This window comes from Tasmannia lanceolata, unplaced genomic scaffold, assembly GCF_043159265.1.
Source record: "Tasmannia lanceolata isolate RefF3 unplaced genomic scaffold, GAP_Taslan_0.1 ptg000019l, whole genome shotgun sequence".
Classification (NCBI taxonomy): domain Eukaryota; kingdom Viridiplantae; phylum Streptophyta; class Magnoliopsida; order Canellales; family Winteraceae; genus Tasmannia; species Tasmannia lanceolata.
The window spans coordinates 24900070-24927946 of record NW_027518696.1 but is presented as its reverse complement, the minus strand read 5'-3'; positions in this window follow the sequence as shown (position 1 = coordinate 24927946).

The window sequence follows — 27877 nt, the reverse complement described above, 5'->3', positions numbered from 1 at the left end:
AAATTCAAGTGTTAAGTGTGCCGATTTGAATCTTTTGCAATTCTAAGCTATTTATGGCACTAGGGCTTTAGTCCACGGGTCTTTTCCTTATATTCTAATATTGTTTGGGACCTTATTAGTGACATGATTATGCCTCAACAAGAGATACCTAAGTGGGATTAAATTATAAAATCTAACACAAGACTCATTACTCACATCTTCAACGTCAAAGCTCATCTTCAAGTCTTGGTCTCTTGCATGGATCACTCCTTCATGTTGGTTCAAGCTCCTTGACAAGTTGTTGATCTCCAAGCTTTGGCCTTCATCGATCTTTCTTTGTTTGTTCAATGCTTTGAGATGACTAATGTTGAGCTTCTCCTTGGTTGATCCTCCAAGGTATGATTGATCCTTTGTATGCTCTACTTCATTTGACAAGTGTTTGGTTCATCTTCAAGCATAGGCCATCAATGGTGTGTGCTAGCATGGATTAACTTGTGAATTTCCTGTCCATAGCACAACACTCAAGGCAAACAATTAGTCCATAAAAGACTAATCAATTTGCGTTTGTTAATCATCAAAATAAGGTGATTGAATGAACACATGGGGAACCCTTGGGCTAACAGTCACCATGGCATGTTGAACTCCAAGCTCTTTCCTGACACTTGCTTTGGAAACTTGTGGGATCTTCATGTTGAGTTTCTTGACTTGAACATCTTCAAATGAGGATGTCTCCAATGTAGGTGTAAGCTCTTGGTTCCTTTGATCCTTGATTCACAAGCCATGTGTTGAGAAGAGTTGTGTAATGGCGATTATGACATGAAAATCATGTATACAACACACCACCTCAAAGCAACACATTAGTCCATAAATGCTAATCAATTTGGTTTGCTAACATCAAAACAAGAAGGTAAGGTGAATGATTAACCCATGAGAACCCTTGGGCTTACACTTCCTCCAATCTTCAATGAATGTTGTGAGGTACATGAGGTGTCACCATGGCATGTTCAACTCCAAGCTCCTTCTTGACACTTGTTGGGAACTTGTGAAATTTTCATGATCAGCTTCTTAACTTGAACATCTTCAAATGAGGATGTCTTCACTATAGGTGCAAGCTCTTGGTTCATTTGATCCTTGATACACAAGCCATGTGTTGAGAAGAGTTGTGTAATGGCGATTATGACATGAAAATCCTGTATATAACACAACACCTCAAAGCAACACATCAGTTCATAAATGCTATTCAATTTGATTGCTAACATCAAAACAAGAAGGTAAGGTGAATGATTAACCCATGTGAACCCGTGGGCTTATATTCTCCCCCTTTTTTTATGATGGCAAACAAATTGATTAGGGAGGCAGGAGATATTAAACAAATATATGAATAAGCATTTAAATACTATAAACAATGAAGCAATGCTCCCATCACTATATGCATAAGTGTATTGCATGAATGTAAAGCATATGGTGCATACATAATATGGACTACCTAATCAATTCTGAAAATTCTCCTCCTTTTGGCAACAACAAAATGGTAGGGATATGCAAGTGAAAGTGCAAGTGGGGTGTCAAGATGAATGATATCTTATAGAAGCTATATATATGGTATATGATATGACATTCAAGCTCATATGATGCTTATCAAAATAGAAAACAAAGTAAAGTGCATGATAGATCTAAAGATTTGCATGAAAAGCACAAGTATGGGGGCAGTAAACCATGTCAGTACATCACAATGATCTATATAAATATGAGTATATGACTATTTAGCTCTCCCCCTATCTGTTTGTCATTGGCCTTAGGTGAAACCTGTGTGATAGGGCATGAAAGGATACTATGATGGAAAAAGGTGAATGATTTGAACACTTGGGCTCCATTAGCAACTTTTGATAATATAAGTATCTACCTAAGCAAGGATATGCTCAGATCTGAGAGATGAGCAGACAAGTCTCTTCCAAAGCATAGATATGCTCTGAACTATTAACATAACTTTTAGAGATCACTTATTACTTGCGCTTAGAGATTTACACATATAAAACTGTACGCTCCCCCTGACTATGTGCATCCAATATAAATGTGAATTCCAAGCACATAGGCCCTTGATTCGAAATCACCTTAACAATTCAAAATTTCTGCTCCATTCAAATGAAAATCACAGTTTGAATTGGAATGGATGATTATTACACAAAGGAAATGACCTTGAAGAAAACTGTCTATTAAACACATGGATATAAAAGTCAAACCAATGAAGTACATATCAATGGCAACAAAGGATCATGTATATATAGATAACAACTATAATGCTCCATATACATAAACAAATGATGGAAGATTGATACCACATTTCAATTAATGTTTCTTAAATGATAAAAGTGGTATTTGGAAATCTCTCGAGAGAAGCAAAGTTGAACTTCACATTCTTCTCTCCGGAACTCTTCTACAGATGAATGTTTAGAAGAGCTTAGATCAATACTTGACCCTTTCTTCCATGTAAGGGAGCATCTTTAAAAAATCTTTTCTGGATTGAGAGATTGGGTACTTGTTTTAACTCTTCTCCTTCATCAAAAGATCATCCTTGTTAGGATTCAGGAAATGCACATGCCAACAATGAATCTTTAATTTTCCTAGTCTCTGTTCATTCATTACTGTGGAAAGAATGTCGAGTTGGACGAAGGAAAATTGTGTATATCTACTATCTTATTACATCTGGCATGATGAAGGGAGACAAGTACCTTGACAAGCTTTGAAGGACTAATTATCTGAACCTTGACAAGCTGTGAAGGACTAATTATCTGAACTGGTATTTTCTTCTACAGACAAGTCTACTAATGAACAAATCAATCTATTGAAGTTCTCTGAACCATCAGCACTCTCTCTAGGTATTTGTCATAGCCTTTGATAGATCTTATAATGTAAGGTATGACAATACATAGTGGCTATAGATATGAATGTTAATGCGTAACCACAGGATCTTATCATGATAAAAGATATTTTTGCCTTCAAAAGCACATGATAAAAGACTACTTCATAGGCAATGAGATAATCAACTCAAGCACTCTCCTATGAAGCAGAGTTCTAGAGATTTTTCCAACTCTAGAACAAGATACTTATCATTGAAAATGGTGATACCATATGAGTTCATCCAAGATAAGTATAAAGCCTAAAAGAATATATCATTAAGGCACATGCTAAGAGATTTTGTCATAAAAGAGAGATGATCGCAAAATGTAGGTATAAGACAAATCTCAAACACCACACATATGAAGCAATAAAGCTCCATATGGGTGAACTCATCACATGTAGTGTGATACCCATATCAACCTACATATGATAAGATGGATAGGACATATATTTTCATATATTGCTGCCCCTTTGTTAGAGACAAACATGGTACGAATCCAAAGGGCTGTCCAACCGCAAGCACCAAGGGATTTAGATGTGAATGATTTTCAATCTACCCTTGGGCTACAAATGCATGATTGCTAGGAGTAATCAAATAATACCAAAAGAAATGATAGCCTAGCAGACCATGCACCCCCTAATTATGTGCATATATATATATATATGTATATATATATATATATCATATATGTAAGTGACACTTTAATGCACATATGGCTTGTCATCATGAAGATGTTCGCTAGAAGCCAAAGAGATTAGATGTTTTAATTAAAGGTGAGTGTACACTCTCCAACTCACTAGGTAAGAGGACTAAGAGACCCTTTGAGTAGCTTTTAATTTTAAGTTTACCATCTTTACCATGTAGCTAATATCACACAAGAGGAATTAACTATATATTATAAATATATGTCTATTTAGCACAAATCTATAAGACTCAGACAAATGACAAGTAGACTATAAAGGATTATGTCTGAGAGAGACATCTATGGCTCATGCAAGTGATAATATATCACTTATGGGTAAACATGAGCGAGATATGGCATTTTAAGTCACATCAATAGTCTATGGAGATTGGACACAAGTAACATGACACGTAGGGTTCATGGTCCAAACCTCTACATCTACATCCCCAAACCACTAATGAAGGGTAATAAGCACAATGTGCATAAGCCTATAGAAAACCAAAATATGTGGGATACAAGTGTTCCCATCACAATGTGTTGCATGATAACGACTACAATGAGTAACTGCCCAACAATGATACTAGATGCCTATGACATTTTGAATTTTACTCAACTAAATTTCATACATTGAATCTAGATTCATTTTTAATTTTCTACAAAATATATTCATGTAAGACTATAGGAAATAATCCAAGGACTCTTAGAGTATATGAAGTGATAAACACGTTGGACACATGCATTCCAAAATGAATTACCATAATTAGATAGTTTAATCTTAGTCATGAGAGGATGTTCATTTTAGGCCTTTTGGAACACATCAATTTTAACCCATCAAGATTTCTTATGCATTTAATGATAATCATTAAGCACATAAGAATGAGTTTGAAGGACAACTAGTTGCAAAGTAATAGACATGACTACTCATAGGGCACAAGAGATGTCTAGGAAAGAATTTGAGTGGATTTCCTTAGACATGGCTTTAAACTTCTTAATCTAGCTAGAAATGATATTCAAACCAAGTTGAATATTCTAAGATCTATCAAATGCCAAAATTGTCCTAGATATAGTTCAAATATGGATGAAATGGACTTGATAGATAAAGTTGAACTCAAGGATAATTGAGTGGTTGATTTTCATAGAAGCACACATATGGTTTTCACTTTGAGATTTTATATTGTGGATTAATACTAAGTGCAAGAGGATATGAGACAAAGTGTGTACACTTAGACTAAAAATTCTAGAATGATATTCAATAAAGTACAGATATATAGTCTACAACTAGTATAGCATTGTTTTGGCTTATAGACTATAGCATGGATATGATGTGATCATTAAAGCACAATTTGCAAAGATACATTCTATTTAAAAACATGAATAATGGTATGTATCTAAGCTAAAAAATAAAATGATATAACATTAAAGCACGTGAATTCTATATACTAAAATATTATACTTGAAATGAAGTATTTGGAATGAAAAATTTATATGATTTAACATTTAAGCACAACCCCATATATTAAGATATTTAATGAATATTTTGAATTGGGGATTTTGGAACCCAAATCCCTTTGGTTCCACTCAAGTTTGTTCGTGGGAGTGTATCTTTTCTTATCCAAACAAACTTGTTTGATTTCACAAATCTAAGCTTACACCTAGATTTGTGATGTCCTAATCTACCACAATAAGTATATGAGTAATGATTGGTAGGTGAGGAACATGAAGAACCACAAGAATGCACATGATGACAAACATGTTGTCTTTCTCTTCTTGCAATCTTTGGTTCTTTATGGAGAGTTTTTCATTTACTAATTTTATCTCATTTAATTGATCTTTTAAGGCAATTTATCTTATGAGATGAATTAGTTTTAAATTTTTCTTCATTTTCATAAAGAAGTTTATATTTTTCATTTAAATTATTGTTTGTGATTTCAAGGCTTTCTTTTTCTTTCTCAAAAGCATTACATCTTTGAATTAAGTCATCATTTTTATATATCAAGATTTTGCTCAATTGACTTAATTTTTCATTCCTTTTTAAACTTTCATCAATTTTCAGTTTTAATCCTTCAATTTGATTCTTCAAATTGGAAATTGAAGTTTCAACATTTTCTTTATTTGCAAAAGATTTTTGAGTATCTTTTTGTTCAAGAATTTTATCGTTTGAAAAGAGACAACTATTTTTCTCAAACATATTTTGAAGTGTGGTCCAAATGCCTTTTGCATTTAAACATGTTGAAATTTTCTCAAAGATGCTTGGGGGTTAAACTACAACACAATAAAATATTTGCTTTTGAGTTCAAGAAAAATAATTTTAAATTATTTTTACTACATTTCCTTGAAATAGAAAATTCCCTTTCAATGACATCTAACAGGTCATAATTGATTTGAGATAGGCAAAATTTTTTACTTTCCAAGCTCCAAAATTCGTTCCACCAAAAAATAGAGGAATTAGAGCGGATTGGCCTAACTCAAAATCCATTTGGATTGTTACGGATCATTCTCTTGTAGATTTTTAAATTTAAAAATCTCTTTAAGAGCCATAGCTCTGATACCAAATGAAAAACAAGTGTGACAACCCAAGAGGGGGGGTGAATTGGTCAATTAAAAATTTTGAGCTTAATTAAATGGATTATTAAAATTAATTTACTAATTAAGAACTTATTAATCTAACCCTTGTTCAAATATTCAAGATATTGAAATTTAGGGTTTAGATATTACTTTAAGCTAATTTTTTCTAACCCTTGTTTTAATAAAACATAAATACAAGAAAGGGTAGAGTTTACCAATCACAACAAAGTGCAAAGAGAGGGAGGAGAGAAAGCATCCACAGGGCACATGATTTATAGTGGTTCGGTCTATCACAAGACCTACTCCACTCTTCCAAGTTTACCTCCTTGGGGCACTCCACTAAAATAATGAGATTCTTCAAAGGGCGAATCTCGAAGCCGTACACCCAACTTCTCTGATCTTCAAAGGAAACAAACCCTTTCTGCACAAAGCCTTGATGAGGGGCACACCCTCTTACAACATCTTCTCCTTTCTTAATGGGCCGAAGAGTAGACCATAAAATACAAATGAAGAAAAGAAAAGAAAAACTCTCTTGCCTCTTAGATAGACGGATTACAAACTTTAATAGCCCACCAACACTCCAAGCAAAGATAAAATGTAAAGCCTATGAAGTTCATCTTGATAAGATGTGCAAATGCAAGATAAAAGAGGTTTAGCTTTTTATAGAAAGGTTTTTGGCTCAAGGAAATGTGATTTGATCTTTCTCAAATGTTCAAAAGCTAATTTAGATAGGTTTTGATAGTGTATATATAGTGTATTTGAAAATATGACCGTTTGGGAGTAAAACTTGTGAAAGCCCCAATGGCTAGTTTGCCGGACCATCGCGTTCGACGGAGCCACCGTGGTCGCCCGCCCCTATCGGGCCCCTTTTTTATTTTCGAATTCTTTACCGTCGCGGTCGACCGGTCCTATGGCGGTCGCAGGGGCGAGGGCTACCTGTTCGCTCAAAATTTAAGTTCAAAAACCTATCTCGGTCGATCGACCCACGGCAGTCGCCTGCCCAAACCCATGACAGAATTCTTCTTTTTCAACAGAACCCATTCCGCGGTCGCCCGGATTCACTCGGTCGACTGGCCCACTATTTTTCCGCAAGTGCTGGAATTCCCGAAAGCTTGCCTCAGTCGCCCGGTATACCTCGGTCGACCGGCCATGTGTAAAATTCTATTTTAACTTTAAAAATCAGAGGCTTTTGGGTCATGATCTTTGGGCTTAAGTCCTAGGTTTTCAAAACACATTTTTGGGTGTGTTGATGGTTTTCAAAGATGTAAAAGGTTAAGTATGAAAACCATTTGAAAATCTTTTGAAAGTGCATTTAACAAAAAATCAAGAGGACTCTAAATATATTTTAAAAATAAGAAGCTTGAGTTTTCTTAGAATGTAACAGTTCCTTTGCACTTTCTTGGACTTCTGCAGCTTGAGTGAACATCTTCAACTCGTTCTAGCTCTTGTGACTTCCTCCAATCTTCAATGTATGTTGTGACGTCAATGATGTGTCACCATGGAATGTCAACTCCAAGCTCCTTCTTGACACTTGTTGTAAACTTGTAGAATCTTCATAATAAGCTTCTTTTCTTGAACATCTTCAAATGAGGATGTCTTCACTGTAGGTGCAAGCTCTTGGTTCCTTTGATCCTTGATCCACAAGCCATGTCTTGAGAAGAGTTGTGTAATGGAGATTATGACATAAAAATTCTGTATACAACACAACACCTCAAAGCAACACATTAGTCTATAAATGCTAATCAATTTGGTTTGCTAACATCAAAATAAGAATGTAAGGTGAATGATTAACCCATGGGAACCCTTGGGCTTACAACTTATTTCTTCATTTATTTTCAAACTTTCATTTACTTCCGATTTCAAAATATTATTTGACTTTCAAAATCAGAAATTAAATGTTTGAAAGAATTTTCTTTTGAAAAAGATTTTTATGAAGTCTCTTTTTTGTCCAAAGGTTTTATCATTTGAGAATAGACAAGCATTTTTCTCATAGATATTTTCTAATGTAGTCCAAATATCTTTTGTATTGATGCAATTAGAAATTTTCTCAAAAATATTTGGAGTTAAACTACAACACAATAAAATCATTGCCTTTGAATTCAAGGAAAATAATTTTATATCATTTTTAGTACATTTCCTTGATAAAGAAAATCCCTCTTCAAATGACATCTAAAAATGTCAAAATTAATGGATTTGAGATAGGCTAACATTTTTACTTTTCAAGCTCTAAAATTCATTCCGTCAAAGAATGGAGGGATTAAAGCGAATTGGCCTTTCTAAAAAACCATTGGATTGTCACGGATCTTTATCTCTTGTAGATTTTTAAAGTTAAAAGTCTTTTTAGGAGCATAATCTCTGATACCAAATGAAATGCAAGTGTGACAACCCAAGAGGGGGGTGAATTGGTCAATTAAAAAATCTAGTAATATTTAGAAGGATTATTAAAATCACTTTACCAATTAAGCACTAGTTAATATCCTAACCCTGGTTCAAATAGGCATATTAATGAAAGCTAGGGTTTAGACATTCCAATCATGTGCATTTACTAACCCTTGTTTAATTTAAAACATAATAACAAGTTAGGGTTAAAGTTTACCAATTACCACGTGTGCAAGAGATGAAGGAGAAGAAGAGTCATCCACAAGACACACAAGATTTTTATAGTGGTTCGGTCTATCAACAAGACCTACTCCACTCTTTCAAGTTTAGCTCCTCGGGTACTCCACAAATCGTGAGATTTCAAGCCTAATCTCCAAGCTTTACGACCACCGTCTCCAACTCGAAAGGGGAGAAACCCTTTCTGCACGAAGCCTTGACGAGGGCACACATCCTCTTACATGATTCACATTTCTTAACGGGTCGAATCAGAGACCTTCACAACGTCTTCACATTTCTGAACGGACCGAAGAGAAAACCCTCACAACGTCTTCACATTTCTTAACGGGCCGAAGAGTAGACCTTCAACAATGAAGAACAAAAATAAAAAACTCCCAATGCCTCTTAATAGGCAGATTACAACTTTGTAAGCTCACAATCACTCCAAAGAAAGATACACATGTAAAGCCTTTGGAGTACCTTTTGATAAAATATGGAAATTTAAGCTCAAAGCGGTTTTACTTTTGATTTGAAAAGTTGAAGCTCAAAAAGATGGGATTTGATCTTTCAAAAATGTTCAAAAGCTTATTTAGATAGGTTTTGATAGTGTATATATAGTGTATTTGAAAATATGACCGTTTGGATGTAAAACTGTAAAAAACTGGGTTGAAAAAGTCGACCTGCAAAAGCCCCAACGACTAGTTTGCCAGACCGTGACAGTCGACCGGGCTACAGTGGTCACCCGCCCCTATCGGGTGCACTTTTATATTTTCAAATTTCTTACCGTCGCGGTGGACCGGCTCCATGGCGGTTGACTGACGAGGGCTACCTATCCGCTCAACATTTAAGCGCAAAAACCTATCGCGGTTGACCGACCCATGGCGGTCGCCCGCCCAAACCCATTATGGAATGGTTCTGATTCCACAAAACCATTTTCGAGGTCGCCCGGCTCACTCCGGTCGACCGGCCCGCTATTTACTTGCAAGTGCTGGATTTTCATCTACCTTGGCGCGGTCGTCTGGGACACCCCGGTCAACCAGCCCTGTGTAAAATTCCATTTTAATTTTAAAAGATCAGGGGCTTTTGGGCCATGGTCTTTGGGCTTAAGTCCTAGGTTTTCAAACACATTTTTTGGTGTGTTGATGGTTTCCAAAGATATAAAAAGTTAAGTATGAAAAACATTTGAAAACCTTTTGAATGTGCATTTAACATAAAATCAAGAGGACCCTAAATACATTCTACAAGTAAAGAACCTTGAGTCTTCTTGGAATGTCTTTGCTCATTTGCACTTTCTTGGACTTCTTCAGCTTGTGAGTGAACTTCTTGAACATCTTTGGCTCTTGTGACTTCCTCCAATCTTCAATGCATGTTGAAATGTACATCAGGTGTCACCAAGGCATGTTCAACTCCAAGCTCCTTGATACTTGTTAGGAACTTGTGGGATCTTCATATTCGAGCTTCTTGACTTGAACATCTTCAAATGAGGATGTCTTCACTGTAGGTGCAGGCTCTTGATTCCTTTACTTCTTGATCCACAAGTCATGTGTTGAAATGAGTTGTGTAATGGCGATTATGACATAAAAATCCTGTATATAACACAACATCTCAAAGCAACACATTAGTCCATAAATCCTAATCAATTTGGTTTGCTGACATCAAAACAAGAAGGTAAGGTAAATGATTGAACCCATGGGAACCCTTGGGCTTAGACTTTGTATCATGAATTCCTCAAATTGGTTTTGATCCCAATGTACAGAAGTATTAGCAAAACCGTGGCTACGGAATCGGTCTCTCTCTCTCTCTCTCCTAGGAGTAATGATAAAATTTCAACAAGAATAGGTTAGTAACTCAGAAGTAATGAAGGATATAGTAATTCAACACAATATAGGCAGCAACTAACAGTTATAAGAGAGAAAGTCCTACTCAAACACCCAATAAAAATCGTCAGATCTACGGAGCTGAGAAACTCTATGCTAGCTCTAATACCATGTTTGAAATTCTAACTGCGAATATCATTTTTAATTAAGGGTATTTCGGTCAAATTGACAAATCTTGATTAGGGCTTCTAAGCAAGAGATATACATACTAATAATAAATTATTTTCTCCTGGAGAAACCCTAAATCAAAGAGGAGAACGTGCTGTGGAGATTCAAGGGCAGCCGGAGAACATCTAGGAAGCCAAAGAGAGAGTAATCCAAGGTTAGCATTGTGTTTGGATTTCAGTTTTGTAAAACATCTTCAATACGTTGATTTAATGTGAGCTAGGGTTTTTTTTTAAGGGGGGGTTTCAGTTTCGCTTCAATCGTCCGGTGAAATTCCGACAAGTTTCTGATGAGTGTGTCAAGCCCTTTAGAAACCTCTCGCCATGAGTTTTCCAGTGATCCCAACCTCACTTATTTTCGATGGGAAACGAAGGATCTAGAAAGCCTCAAAGTATGGTAAAAATCAGAGAGAAATTGCCCTCGAGAGAAAACTCCTGATTTTGTGTTTGGTCGACTGAATATGGCTTAGGCCTTCATTTAGCCGGAGAGTGTACTGGATTTTTAAATTCAGGTTCGGTCAAACGAAACCCTATTCAGTCGAACGAATGTGAGGTTCTGTATTCTTTTATAAAAACTTGAGTTTTCGGGTTCAGTCGATTGAACAAGGGCTTAGTCGACCGACCAATGCAAATTGAATTTTTTATTTTTGGGTCTGGTCGACCAAGCCAAGATCAGTCGACCGATCACAGGTCCACGTTGGAAATTGTTTTATCCCGTTTTGGGCATCTTTGATGGATTTCTTGCATTCGATTACAATGTGTGGGCTTAATAATATGCACTTATAAATGGATTGTAGGTAATCGAAGTTCAGGTCGCTAAGAATGTTGAGATTTTTTTATCGAGGTAAGTAATATCATGTTGCTTTTGTATTTTTACACTCCCAAACGTCTCCTTTGGTACCCCTTAGATTTACAATCTTGTACATGTACCTAGATTTATGTAAAACCTAATGAATAGTCACTTCATGATTGAATTTGGGTCTAGCATGCTTTCATATTTTGTTCATCGTGTTCCTATGCTTCATTGATCTATCTTCATCACTTCTTAATATTGAACATCCCATTGACCACATATAACTTCGTCTGTGCTATTCTCAGCATATGACTTTTGATACCACTTGTGTTGCTTATATTTGCATGCTCACTGCTTTACTCTGTCATGGTCACTTCTTATGGAGGCTTAATTTAAACTTTGATCCCACCAATGGGGCATTAATGCATTAACAATTGTGGACCCCCGCCAATTGGGAATGTATTATATGTTGGTAATGTGGATCCCCCCAATGGGAAATATATGTTGGCCCTGTTGACAGGTACTTATGTAGGAACAAGTTCTGACACTCTTGACTGCCGGTGAGACATAGCGTTTTTTTGGAACCACGGTGTTTTGTGGTATTATGTGGACTAGGTCGATGACCCTTAAGTGTTATTATTTAGTGCGTGAATCACTCTTGATACCTTTGACCCTTGTTAGATTGTGAAATGTGAACCTTTGAGTGTTGATATTGTGTTCAGTGACTTATTTTGATTTCAATATACCGGTGTTTTGACCATTCTTGTGAAACCCTCCGTGTTGACCTGTGAAACATGTAACTATGCTATTCATTTCTTGCTTTGGTGATATACTATTCAATTGTTCTGACCTCTTATTCTCCTAGCATGCTTGCTAGAGTTAGTGCCCTAAAAAGCCAGTCCTTAATGTATTGAACTGATTAATTTGATAATGAAGTTTCATCTCATGACATTTACTGGGTGTTTTAATGGAGTATGTGATGTGCTTCTTTCATATTACACATGTTTGTCCTTAGGTAGCATCGTATGAACATCATGCCAATGGGTTCACAGATCCTAAGGGGGTCCTTTGCAGAGCTAAAAGTTCATGATTGGAGTTGAGACTAGACATCTCTTCTTGTATACAACCAACACCAGACCTTGCCTCCATACACGCCTTGGGGTTGCCAATCTCAGTCATTGAGGTAGTGGACCCTAAGCAAGTAAAATGAGTACGACAAATTGTCTACACACTAAACAAATTATTACAGAATAGCCTATGGACAAGAAAAATGGATAAGGCTTTTTTGTCACACAAGACCCTTTATATGTCATAAGACCTGAGCGGTCATATAGGTCTGTGGGCCCACACTACGGCTTTGGTCTATCTAACCGTGGTTCTGATCTCGGTGTTAGAGTTGGTGCCCTAAAACCCAGTATATTTTGCATGCTAATCAATAAAAGTTTCTTTTCATGATAATTTATGAGTACTAAAAGTTAAATATGTGTGATATGCTACTTATTATTGACACGTATCTGTCCTTAGGTAGCAAAGTAGGAAACCACTGCTCATGGATTCACAGATCCTCGAGAGCAAGGAGATATGTGATTCCAGTTCTTTGCAGACCTTAATAGTTCCTAGTTGAGGTTGAGGTTGGACACCTCCTCCTGTATACAACTAGCATCTATCTTGCCAACATGCACGAGATGTGGAGTGACTTATCTCAATCACTCGGGTAGTGGACCCTAAGCAAAAAAGAATGGGTACAACTGTAGACACCCCCATTTTGCTAAGCTTTAAAAAGCGAAAGATTCGATAGTATCATCGAGTCTTGAGTCCGTACTCAGCATTAGATTAGGCATCTATGCATTTTAGGGTATATTTCACCTCATTATGGGAGTTTTGAAGTTGATTCGCGATCCTGAAGATCTCTAGGGAGTTCCTTTGGCCTCTGGAAGATGAAAGTTCAAGTTTCCAAGCAAATAAAAAAACCTGCTATTTTTAGAATTTTCAGGGTTTCCCTCATTTTTGTCTATTTTGCACTGCAGGGGTATTTTGGTCATTCCCGATGTGTCTCGTTTGACCCCCGAGTTATATTTGAGAAATCTTGAGTGATCTTACAAATTTTGAAAAAAGCTGCTATTTTTAGAAACTCATGGGGCTTCCACATTTTCATCGTCTTATGGATATTTCAATCATTTCTCATATGTCCAAAACCATCTCGAGGGTACGGCTGATGGATTAAGAGTAATTTCGTAAGATTTGGGAAACCTGCTAAATTTAGATCTCTCAAGATTTTCTCTTAGTCTTGCACTTCGGGGGTATTTTAGACATTTCCAAACATATCATATTTAGTCCCTAAGTTGTGAGTCCGTTCATAAATTTTCGAAAATCTGCTATTTTTAGAATTTCTCAAGGTTTTCCCTAGTCTCGCCAAATTCTAGCACCTCGGGGTAATTTGGTCTTTTCCTGTGTAATTCTTTTGATCCCCGAAATATGTCTGAGAGATTATGAATGATTTCCTGAATTTTGGAAAACCTGCTAAATTTAGAATTTCTCAGGAGTTTCGCTTAATTTGGAAATTCTAAGTGTTGAGGGCATTTTGGGTATTTTCAGGGGGTACCAAATGATCATGTTTGATATTGCTCATCAAAAGGACCCAACTTTAAAAGTTTCTATTTTTGAAGTTTGATCACAAAGACTTTCCATTTTTAACATTTCCCTTTAGGGGTGAACCAATTTAAAGTTATTTTGGTCACATTTGGATGTGTAATCGTCAAATAGGGGCATTTAGGTCCGAAAAATTATTTTCCCAAAAAAGATGGTTCGATCATGTGTGAGGGATGCACCATAAATGTCAAATGGGTTGGGTCCATATATAGAATGTTGAATTTAGAAAGATTTTATTGAATTTTTACGGAAAAACCCGAAACCCGTGTGAAATGGCCCATTGGGCTAAAGCCGGTAAAGATGGAGCTCATGTGGGTTCACCCATATGGGTCGACCACCATGGTGGGCGCCCCACATGGCTGACCCACATGAATTGAGCATCCAACCTTGATGATGTCACAATGGTGACATCATATTTGTTAAAAGAAAAATAAAAAGAATAAAAAAAAAGAAAAGAAAGAAAGAAGGAAAAGATGAATGATTGCTTAAAAAAGGTTTTCTTCCAAAGAAGCAATGTGGAATAAAGAATAGCATGTCTTGATTGACAATAAATTAAGATTGGAATCAAATCCAATTTGGAAACAAGAAAGAAAGCAAACAAGAGGGGAAAATTGGAAACAAGCCAAAAATGAAAGCTCTCACATTGGAAACTACTATTTCTCTCTTAACCCTAGCTTTTTGTATAAAAATCAAAGCAAACAATCCTAAAAAAGATTGGAAAAAATATCAAAATTCGTTTTTTTCTCTCTCCTCCCAAGAAAAAAAAATTCTCTTTTCTCTTGAAATATGATCTCTCTCTCAAGTGTTCTTCACAAAATGAATTCTTGAATTCCTTCTTCTTCTCCAAGGCATCACACAATCAAGAATTATTGGAGTGTTCTTTGGATCTTCTTCATCATATAAAATGGTGCGACAAAGCGTATACGTCGGATCTACGCACCCTAGAGACAAGGAGCGCGATCAACGGTAGGATCTTTATCTTTGTAATATCAAAAGTAGAAAAACATGCTAGGGTTTTACTTTTGATAGATCAAATCAATGAATTTTTTCTTGAAATTCCAGTATGTTCTAATATAGATTATGAGTTTTCAAAATCCAAAATTTGATCCAAAAATTAAATTTCCTCCATTTAATAATGATTTTCTTTCATTTTTTATTCAATATGGATTTAAATCGGATTATCAAAGCAAGTGTTAGAAAACGTGGGTTTCTTTAAAAAATGATATTTTTTGGGATTTCTATAAAATAAAATACTACTGGAAACTTAATTTTCAATCACGGTTTGGCCGTTTTAATTTTCATTCTAATTTTCAAACAATAACCCCAAAAGGGATTATTTCTTGATGAACGAATCCAAAAGTATATCAAACCATGTCCAAAATTTATAAAATCGTATTTCCAAACTAAAGTTTTGATTTCCAGAATAGTCAAAAAATTTCGGATTTTTTTGAATTTTTTAAATCCGGTTTTAAATTATTTTAAATTTCGGCCATTTTTAATAAATATCAAAATATTTTAAGAATTAATGAAACTCCCCATAATTAATTTTCAATAATAAATTGAATTTTTCATGAGATTTATTTTTTGAAAAAAGATTTTTTTATTTGTTTTCTAATCGCTTTTTCGTTTTACGTGCCGTAATTCTTTTTCGTATTAAATTAGTAAATTTTTGAAATTGTTTTTTACAAACCAGTAACTTAGGTTACTGGAATGTTAGATAAAAATTTTAAATTGGTTTTGCAAAGTTTTAATATGGTTTTCTAATTTATTTTAATAAATGGGTTTGAATTTCTAGGAAACAAATTCCCCTTTTCTATTTAAAAATCGATTTTATGGAGGAGATTTAATATTTAAGTTTTGAAATTTTGATAGAAAATTTTATAATCTATTATATATCTACTAAAAGTTTTTATTTGATTTTAGGATACTATTAGGTTTGCTTTTTAAGTAATTCTTTGGTTTTATCCGATTTATGTGTGAATTTTAATTCGCATCAAATCATAATAAAAGTTCATGAAAGTAATACAGTAGTCTCATCTCATGATTATATTTATTCTGTAAAAGTTTGGATGAATTTGAAATTGATATGCTACAAGTTGATGTGTTAATCTATAATCTGATTTAAATTTTGGAAAATCAAAAATTGATATCAAATCTTAATGATAATTCTTGAAAGTTTTCCAGTAAGCTAAAATTATCTATATCTTGCTACTGGAAAAAGTTTAACTGATTTGGAGTTCGATTGCTTAGGGTTACTGTGTATTCTTAAAAATCTGGTCTTAATGATATTAAATCACAATTTAATAGCAAATCAATACAAAAGTCAGTAAAAATCTCCAAAAATCCTTAAATTGTTATCATAAATTCAATCCTTAAATTTTTGAAACAGAAATCTTAGGGTTCATAGATTGCCTTTGTAAATTGGCTATGCTGTGACAATTTAACTGCCGAGATCGTAACCATAATCGTATACTAATTGCGATCGATCCAGCATAATTGAAGTGCGTAAATTATAGTATGATATTGGATCCGAGGTCCACTGTCCACGAAATCCTGAGAAATATGCCAGGCAATAAGATACTATAATTTACGTGCTAAATTATACTAAGGTTGAGAGCACGATTCCCTTCCATGGTTGTGATTCGAGGTCGAAACTTGCGAACCATAGAGCCTTTGGTATTCCTTAGATGTTTAGGAACCGAAAATCCTTGAAATATGAAAATCATTAACTTCAGCAAATTAAATGAATTTACATCATGTCTTTCGGAACCGTTGGATTGCGGTTTCCATCGTAAGAACCATTAGAGCCCTATTTAGGAACATTTGTGTCATGTCGTGTCCTAAGTTTTAGGGAGTCCTAGAGTTAGGTGTCCAGCCTCATCACGGGCGTTTGCTATGAATAGCAACCATGCCATAGATCTAGTTACACTAGTCACCTCACTTTTCTCATAGGATAAGCCTAGTTACCTAGGATGTAGGTTCACCTGCATTAGTCAAAGGGATGTCTTGCACTTAGATAGGACCATATAACATCTTAGATGAAGTCCTAAGATAATAAAATCTTCAACTTGAATTAAATAATTTCTCTTAAAACTGAACAGGATCACATTAGAATAGCTTATGGACAAGAGACAGTTGAGCTATTCTACCAGACAAGACCCTTTACATGTCTTTTGACCTAAGGGGTCATATAGGTCTGTTGGCGAGTCTCTCATTCTTGGTCTTACTAACCGTGATTCTCTTAGAGTCACCAGAGGGTAGTACTGGAGTATTGGACAAACCTTCAAGGTCAATAGTGATACCCGACATGGAATTCTCCAACTATTTTATCGGATAACATCTACGGTTTTGGTCAGAGCAGTAGGCCTAGAAAAATACCTGGCCAGGTGGATTTGATAAAGTATATATCAAAAGGATTTCACAAAATAAGTTTTGAAATAGTTTTAGGAAATGCATTTGTGGGCCAACACTGCTTGACTGAAAGGTATACTGTGATTGAGCCCAGGGGATAGTTGATGTCCACCCCCCGTAGGACTCAACTCAGTAGATGCGGACTTGGGGAATGGTCTTGCACATTTGATGTGATTAGGGGCATGATGCTTTGATGGTTATATTCAAGGTTACGTCTCGATGGAGGCCACTGACTCAATGATTGTAGCATTGGCTACGGAGCAGTAATCACAGTGGGGCCTACTTGTGGGTTCTGCAGGATCTACCATTGAATCCCTGCTACGATCTCACTCACTACTCGATTGACCTATTATAATCTATTATATAGAGGTCCCGCATTTATTTAGTTGCTTACACGAACTAGTTTCGTGGCATTGGATGCATTAAAAGGATATACACAATGTATATAGTGTATATGCACTATGGGATACATTGGGAATACCAAAATGGTTAAGTATTAACCATAAGGGTATTTTGAGAATATCATAAATTTTATTGGATCTTTAATCCTATTGGAAAGGATTGGATTGCATAATTTAATTGGGAATTAAATGTGAAATGCAATGGGAATTTGAATTGGATAAGTGGACCCACATGGGATGAATTTGGGTGGGACACATTGCCACACGCCCCATGTGGTGTGCCAATTTCAATTTGGACTTCAAATTATATTTAGAATATAATTGCTTGATTTGTTTTCTCAAATTAAAGCAACAGATTTGAAATTGGAAAGAGAGAGAGAAAGAAAGAAGAAACAACCAAATTGGAAACTAAGGAAGCACATGGGCACCCAAGGGATTGCTTGGGCAGCAAGCAATCCCCTCAGGGCGTCCCATATGGGTTTCCATAATGGGGAGTTGCTTGTTTGCCCAATTGGAGCTTCCAATTGTAGCTAGTTTCCATTGTTTTTGATATTTCTCTAAAAACTTTGCATTGTGCATATGGAAATTGAGAACTCTATAAATATAATACATATGGTTGGAGTTTTTATGAGCTCTTCCATAATTTCTTGTGCTGAAAATTGGTAGAGACACCCCAAAGTCCTTCCCTTCTTCTCCTTCAATTCCATCAACTAGTTTTGTCTTTTCTAGATCAAAGACAAAATCCAACCAAGCTCCATTGATCTAAATACATATTCCCACATTATAATCTGATTTAGATCAGGTCATAAAATGAACAAAGAGTTGTACACAGGATCCTTTACACAACAAAAGGAATCCATCGATTCAACTTGCGGTTTCGCGTCGATTAGATTGCCGGCAAATTTTCCACGAGTAGATCAAGCGGATGAGTTCTTTTCTACATAAAGGTATTTATATTTATGTTTATTAAATCACAATAAAATCAATTAGTCCCTAGGAATCCTGGGGTAGAGCAAAAGTTTTGTTCTACACGGTATATTCTTCCGTAACGTGTAGCGATTTTGCTCGGGGTTTTACAACCAATCTAACACTCAGGTCACTTGATAGTACTGGGCATATGGTAGCCCACGAGGTCAATAGAGAAGGGAATCTTCCACCTTTTAATAAAGGAAAGTCATTCATGTTTCAATCTCAACGTAGGCCTCTAAAATTAAGTCTAGCTATGCAATTTTAGCAAATGTTTATCAAAATGTTTTCAAGAATAGGTAGTTGTCTTTCAAAGAATTTTCTAAATGCATTTGAGGGCTCAAGCTAATAGATTAAAAGGTATACCATTAGAAAGGCCCATGGGATATTAAATGTCCACCCGTAGTAGAACCCAACCCGATACATGAGGATTGGAGGTATGACGTACACATATGATGTGATTAGAGGTATTTGGATGGTCAGACGATCATCTTCAGGGTAATGTCCTGGTGGGGACCACTTACCTAATGCGTCCGTAGAATGACTACCAAGCGAGGTCGCAGTGGGGCTCTCTGAGTCTTGTAGGATAGACCGTCGGATTCTTGCGTCGTTTCCCACTCTTAACTCGCTTGACCTTTATGGATCGTTAGAGAATTTGGGGCTTGGATTTTACCAGTTGTTTGGACTGATAGGATCAAATGTATTGGATACTTGGAGGAATTACACCATAGTAGTGGTGTATGTAAAGTAGTTTATTAATTAGATTAATTAAATAATTAACATGGAGCATTAATTAATTTGATTAATTAATTTAGGTATGGGAACTTGAAGTTTTAAATTCTAATGGAAAAGAAACTTTCTAATTGTAGAATTCTATATCTGAAAGTAGGAGTTTCTATTTTGAGAAAAGGGAGCGAGAATTTTGAAAAGGAAAATGTTTCCTTATTTAAGTTGTTTATTTTGGAAACGTATTTAAAAAAAGAAAGTGTTTCTTTATTTTATCTAATTTGTTTTAGAAACAAATTTGAAAGAGAATGAGTTTCTATCATGGTTTTAAATTTCAACTGAAATCCGAAATTTCGGATTTCGGTGGAGACCGACACTGAAATCACGAAAACCCGAAACGGTATTTTATTTCGGCCGAAATTTTAGAATTTCGGTCGAAATTTTGATTTTTCTGAAATTTCACTCAAAAACCCTGTTTTTTTTAATTAATTTAATATTTCACAGAAATTTCGACCGAAATTATTTTGGTAATTTCGGCCGAAATTTAATATTGAATAAAATATTCTTTTCTTTGTTTCGGCAGATTTCGGCCGAAATTTTGAAATTTCAGGGGTCTAAAAATGGTACCGAAACCGAAATTTTAAACCATGGTTTCTATATTTTTGTATGATTTGTTGGACTTTGGTAACAAATATATAATGGAAACGATTTTCTCATGTGCAAAGTTTTTGAATTGAAAACGTTTTCTAATTAGAAAAACTCAAACTTGGAAGTTCATTTTAAATAGAGAAAAACTTTCCAAATTCTAATTTCTTCCAAGGATGTAATAAAAGGGATTTTGGAAATAAAGTTGTTGTGGAAAATTCATTCTCACTATCTATCTTAAACTAACAAAAGAAGTCTTTTGGAAAAAATAGGAAACCCATGTGGGTTGGGCGCCCAAAGCAAGTTGGAGGTCCTACCGATGGGGGTTTCCATATAAGAAATATAAGGAGTTTCCTTATTCTTAAAATCTCTTAAGAGGTAACATTGTTTTTAATTAGAAACAAAAATAGAAAGAGGTAACCAAGAGTGGCTTGTCGTCCAAGACACCCTTAGAAGCCCAAGCCTTCTAAGGTTCTTTTTGTTTTATTGGTAAAAAAAAGTGAGTGGTATAAATGATACACGATTTTACATCTCTCTCTCTCTCTCTCTATATATATATATATATATATATATATAAATATATATATATGCCCAAGCCTTCTAAGGTTCTTTTTGTTTTATTGGTAAAAAAAAGTGAGTGGTATAAATGATACACGATTTTACATCTCTCTCTCTCTCTCTCTCTCTCTATATATATATATATATATATATATAAATATATATATATATATATAGAGAGAGAGAGAGAGAGGAATGGAAAATAAGGGAATTATTTCAATTTCTCCCAAAAATCTGTGGGAATTACACATCACTTTTTTTGACTTTTTTTAACAAAGGCACCCATTCAACCCACATATTTACAATCCTACCCCCTCCTTTATGCTTTCTAACAAAGGCACCCATTAAAGCCACTTAATTTCAATCCTACCCCCTCCTTTATGCTCTTTAACAAAGGCACTCATGAAAGCCACATAATTTCAATCTTACCCTCCTCCCCCCATAGTTGTTTGAGTCATCCAACACATTCACTCTATAGGTTATGATTAGGATTATGGTTTATGGTTAGGATTGTAGATTATGGTTACGTTTATGATTTGTGGAGGTTTAAAATGGATGGCTAGGAGATGTTCTTCTATAGATTGAATGGTTAGAATTATGGTATGGAGATGGTTTGTTAGGAACACCCTATCTATGTGAGGTCCTATAGAATGAATGGGTTGGATGAGTCAAACAACTATGGGAGATGGTGTATTATGAGCTCTAGCTCAGCCTGACCTCGAGCTCAGGAAATGGTTTGTGTGCAGCTGCACAGATAAGCTATTTGTGCATGGCTGCACAAACCATAGTGGGGGCCACATTTTTGGGGGGATCAAGCATTCATTTGGAAAGCCCTTCTATGGATAGGGTGTGTACCAAAAATCAGCCCTATAGGATCATCCTAACCCAATCAAATTTGGAGGGGAAAATGGACAAACACTGTTTCTGCCCATTTTTTCCCTCCAGTAATGGCAGGGTTAGCATGATCCTAAAGGGCTGATTTTTTGTACACACCCTATCCGGAAGGGCCTTCCGAATGAATGCTTTGGATCCCCCAAAAATGTGGCCCCTCCATGGTTTGTGCAGCCATGCACAGATAGCTTATTTGTTCAGCTACACACAAACCATTTCCTATATATATATATATATTCGAAAAACTCTCCTTCTCAAGAGCAAAATTTGTTTTCTTCCTCATCCATTAAATGAGAAGAAAAGTTCTTCTACAGTTGGTTCTCCACAAAGTCTAAGTAAGCATCAAAGGAATGAGTGAATCAAGCAGAGTATACCGGTCGGGTAATAGATAGAGTTTACCGGTCGGGTAATCAAATGGTATTGTTTTTCATAACTTTGCAATTTTATTTTAATCACAAATGGTAACTAGTAACTAGATATCCTAGAAAATCGAATAAGGGACAAAGTTTTGTTATTTATTGATTCAAAGGCCCTTTGAACCTTAAGTCCCTATTTGATCCAGTTAAATCTAACAAATGGACCCCGTAAAAAGCTTATGTGCACCCAGGGACGTCGGGAAGGCATGAGAGGTTGTGATGAGGAGGAGAAGTGTAGAAAATAGATATGAGCTCCAGGTAATGTTATTTTAATAGTATTGATTCTTTTATGTAATCTCCCTAACTTAGATGTGTTGGAACAAATGCAAAAAATAAAATAAGATATTACCCGAAACAAAGCAAGAAAGAACCAAGACTTAGAGGCGCGTAAACGCTTCTTTAAGATAGTTGAAGCCACTCCCACATGCAAATGGAAGACAACTATAGCAGCACTATCTCCGGGATTCAACCAAGCCCAGATTCCCTGTACATCCAAGAGAGTTGCACTTCTCTACAATGGATCGTGTATCCACCTCCGATCGATCAAACAAGTGAAACAAGTGTTTGTTCAAATGATTTTTCTCTTTAAAAATAAACTCTATGAAAAATGATTGCATTTTTCATACTCTTCCGTTGAAAAGATATAGGTTCATTGAAGAAACTTACCCATTCAATGTGACTATCAAATGGAATCATAGAATTCTCAAAAGTCATTTCTAAAACCAAGAGTCACCACTAATGAGAGCACTAAAGGCACACCACTAGTGAGAGAAGCCAAGTAATGGCCTTTGGAATTTCAAGGAATATGAGAAGCCACAAATTTAATTTTCAAGAATACAATTTGAAACACATTTCTAACAAAAGTAATTTTCCAAAATTACATTTGTAAAATATAATTTGAAACACTTTTCCAACAAACTCGGCACAGTCACGTATATCAACAATGGTGTCTTTTGTACTTGAACCACTGCTTAGTGAATATGTTTCTTGATTCATCTAGGATCTTAGTGGACAGAGCCTTGAACTAAGAACCACGTTAACAAATCAGAAATATATCACATACACTTCTATTTCGGAGATGAAGTACTAAAGCCCGACACGTTACGGCCATGTGTCTAAAATCCAACATTCTGAGTGCTCTAAGGATTAAAGCCTATAAATCCTATAGGAAGCGGCCAAACTTCCACACCCAGATCGGTGAATCCATCAAGGGTTAACTTGCAAATCCTGCCATACAGCTATGGATATTCCATTAAGAGAACTATATTCTCAACCTCTCACATGCAAGTTTCATTCGGTGAATCTATCAAGAGTTGTCCTGTCAACTCTAACCAAATCATTGGTCTATAGATTCATTAAGAGCATTGATTTCTCAACCTCTATCTCATGCAGGATCATGCACATACACATCATAGGGAAGGAAATAAGAAATCTTATTAATGTGCACCTATAGTTGTAACATTATTTCATTCTTCCCATTGAAAACCCAGGAGAATATCAACTGGGTTGGGTTTCCATAATGTATAACTTACATTTCAATAGGCTTTAAACCCATCCCCTTAGATGTATCAGACATAAGGTCTCTGCCCAAACCCTTTGACAAAGGATCTGCCAAATTTAATCTTGATTTAACATACTGAATTGCTATAATTCCATAAGTCAGGATCCTTCTCACGTGATTGTCCTTTAGACGAACTTGTCTAGATTTGTCATTATAACACTCGCTACTTGCCGAAACAAAGCAGCCTTATTATCATAATACACGGTCAAAGGTTGTATTGGGTTACTCCATATTGGTATATCAACCAAGATGCTTCTAAGCCAATCAGCTTCCTCTCCAGCAGAGGACAATGCAATGAGTTCTGATTCCATGGTGGAGTGAGTAATACAAGTCTGCCTCTTTGATTTTCAAGAAATCGCAGCTCCACCCAAAGAGAATATCCATGCAGTCACAGATACAAAATCCTCTTTATCAGAATTCCATGTAGCATCACTATAGCCTTCAATAACTGCTGGAAAGCTACCATAATGCAGTCCATAACTCAAAGTACCCTTCAAGTACCTCAGTAATCGTATAAGAGCATTCCAGTGATCTCTCCCTGGATTGCTTGTATACTTACTCAGTGAGCCAACAACATAAGCAATGTCTGGCCTAGTACAACACATAGCATACATAAGACTGCCAATAATCTTGGAATACTCAAGCTGCTCAATAGCTTGACCATTGTTGCGTAGCAACTTGACACTTGGGTCAAAACGAGTAGGAGCAGATGCAGCATCAAAATGATTGAATCTCTTGAGAATCTTCTCAATATAACTTGATTGCGTAATAACAATACTATTCAGAGATCTGACAATCTTGATTCCCATAATCATATCTGCTTCACCAAGGTCCTTCATGCTGAAATTCGAAGCAAGAAACGTCTTAACTTCAATAACCTTTTCAATGTCGGTACCAAAGATGAGCATATCATCCACATACAGGCATATAAGAACACCTGAATTATCTCTGAACTTGCTAAAGATGCAGATTTCTCCTCCGTTGATCATATATACAATGGACAACATCATACTTCTGAACTTCTCATGCCAATGCTTAGGAGCCTGTTTCAAGCCATAAAGAGATTTCAATACCTTGCAAACCTTGTAATCTTGTCCAGGAGTGATAAATCCTTCAGGCTGCTCCATGTAGACTTCTTCCTCCAAATCACCATTGAGGAATGATGTTTTAAATTCCATCTGATGCATAACCAAATTATGAATAGCTGCCAAAGCAGTAAGAAGCCTTATAGAAGTGATCCTTGCTACCGGAGCAAAAGTATCAAAATAGTCAAACTCTTTCTTTTGCATGTACCCTTTAGCAACTAATCTGGCCTTAAACTTGTCCAAGAAGCCATTAGCTTTGAATTTCCTTTTGAGAATCCACTTGCAACCAATAGGCTTACAACCTGTTGGAGGATCTACCAAAATCCAAGTGTTGTTAGACATGATAGAATGGATTTCATCATCAATAGCTTCCCGCTAGACAAGACATCATTAGAGGACATAGCTTCAGCATATGTTTCTGGATCCTTGTCCACCATGAGAGTGTAGAAATTAGGTCCAAATGTTTTAGGAATAACAACCCTTGAACTTCGTCTAGATGTAACCCTTTCTGGTGATTCAACAGCGTCTCTCTTCAGTTCAGTTGAAGAACCAGCTTCAACTTTTCTGTCTTTCTTTGGAAACACATTCTCAAAGATATTTGCATGCACTGATTCAACAATAATGTGAGGACACAGAGTTTCCAGATTCAGAAATCTATAAGCTTTACTAGTTGTAGAATAACCAATAAAAATACAATCAACTCCTTTGTAGCCGAGCTTTGTAGTATCCTTATCTGGCAACCGCACATGAGCTAAACATCCCTAAACTCTGAAATAAGAGATATTTGGTTTTCTACCATTCCACGGCTCATATGACGTCTGATTGATCTTTTTATGAGATATCTTGTTCAAAACATGACAAGCAAAAAATAAAGCTTCTACCCACAAATTTTTAATAAGTCCAGAACTAGTTAACATACAGTTAATCATTTCAATCAGAGTTCTATTCTTTCTTTCAGCTACATCATTTTATTGAGTAGTATAAGATGCAGTTAACTGTCTTACAATTCCATCTTTTTCACAAAGATCATGAAATTCATCTTTCATGTACTCATCTCCTCTGTCTGAACGAATGATCTTAATTTTCAAATTAAGGTTGTTCTCAACTTTTGGTTTATATACCTTGTAAGATTGCAAGATATCTCTACGAGTGAATCTCATTGCAATTATATGTTTGAGATTTCTCATAATACTACTTATAGTATTTCATAGATAGGTACTAGAATAGTCATCATATCTACTGTATATGCAATATATCATTTAGCATATCTCAAACTAGCAACTATGTTAGCAGAATTCATTTGACTAACACCATCGTCATCATCATTCAATCCATTACTTATGATTATTGAAGTAAATACTGGATTGCAATCAAAGCAATTATACTTTTCATACATAATGAGATTCTTAGAGATAAACTATTTTCATTTTCAAAGTCACATTTATTTGTTCATGATCTTTTACATCAACATTTTGCATTTGCAAATTTTAAAATCTTTAACTACTTCGAGTCAAAGCCAGAAATCAAAAGATCATTTTCATATAAGCAAATTATGAGATCAAGAGTTACTATATATACATGCACTTGTCATGTTCAATATAAGAACAATTTTCATACATGTTTTATTTTATCTACCCCAACTAGTTTTCATAAATTTGGTACTTCAGTATTTTTAATAAATTCAATACCCCCACTAATTTTAAAACTGAAATTAATTTTGTCATTCAAGAATTTTGTTTCAGTGATTCTCAATTTTGGGGTCAAGGAACTTAAATTCCTTGAGATTTAGAGTAACCCATAAAGAATCGTTCTCTGTATAGAATGTTATATTACATTGCTGTTTTTCAAAAAAATGCATATTCATGTTATGATTATTCACTCAAGATAATCAACTCATGTCATATAGATACTTTCAAGTATCGACAAAATAGTAGACCAAAAATTCAATTACAAGACAATCAACTCATGTCATACTTTCTACCACGCATGCCGAACACTTGTCAACATTTAGTACTACCATTTTTGAAAGTTCTTTCTATCAAAAGTCTAAAAATTCGGGTGAACAATCTTATTAACTCCATTAGAAGCTATGAGAGTTAAACTATCTTCAATTTGTTGGAAAAAATGCACACAATAAAATAAGATATTACCCGAAACAAAGCAAGAAAGAACCAAGACTTATAGGCGCGTAAACGCTTCTTGAAGATAGTTGAAGCCTCTCCTACATGCAAACGGAAGACAACTGTGGCAGCACTATATCTGGGATTCAACCAAGCCCAGATTCCCTGTACATCCAAGAGAGTTGTACTTCTCTACAATGGATCATGTATCCATCTCCGATCGATCAAACAAGTGAATCAAATGTTTGTTCAAATGATTTTTCTCTTTAAAAATATACTCTATGAAAAAGGATTGTATTTTTCATACTCTTCTCAAAACCATTTCATCTCTTGAAAAGATATAGGTTCATTGAAGAAACTTACCCATTCAATGTGACTATTAAATGGAATCATAAAATTCTCAAAAGTCATTTCTAAAACCAAGAGTCACAACTAATGAGAGCACTAAAGGCACACCACTAGTGAGAGAACCAAAGAGTCACCATTAATGGAACATGAAGAGTCTCACAAAGAGTCAAAGCTTATCAAGAATCTATTATTGAAACCAATTAAATAGATTCATTAGTCTAACTCTTCACTTATCCAAGTAACGGCCTTCGGAATTTCAAGGATTATGAAAAGCCACAAATTTAATTTTCAAGAATACAATTTGAAACACATTTCAAACAAAATTAATTTTCCAAAATTACATTTGTAAAATATAATTTGAAACACTTTTCCAGCAAGATGTTCGTGTTGATTTCTAGAATGGGCGCCACGTGGTACTCGCACCCAAGCTCTTAGCCAAATACTTGACAATGATAAGAACAGTCCCTACCAACCAGACTTGGGGAGAGCCACATAATCAAGGGGCCCAGACTCAAGATACGGCCCCTAATGCCTAGCAGGGCACAC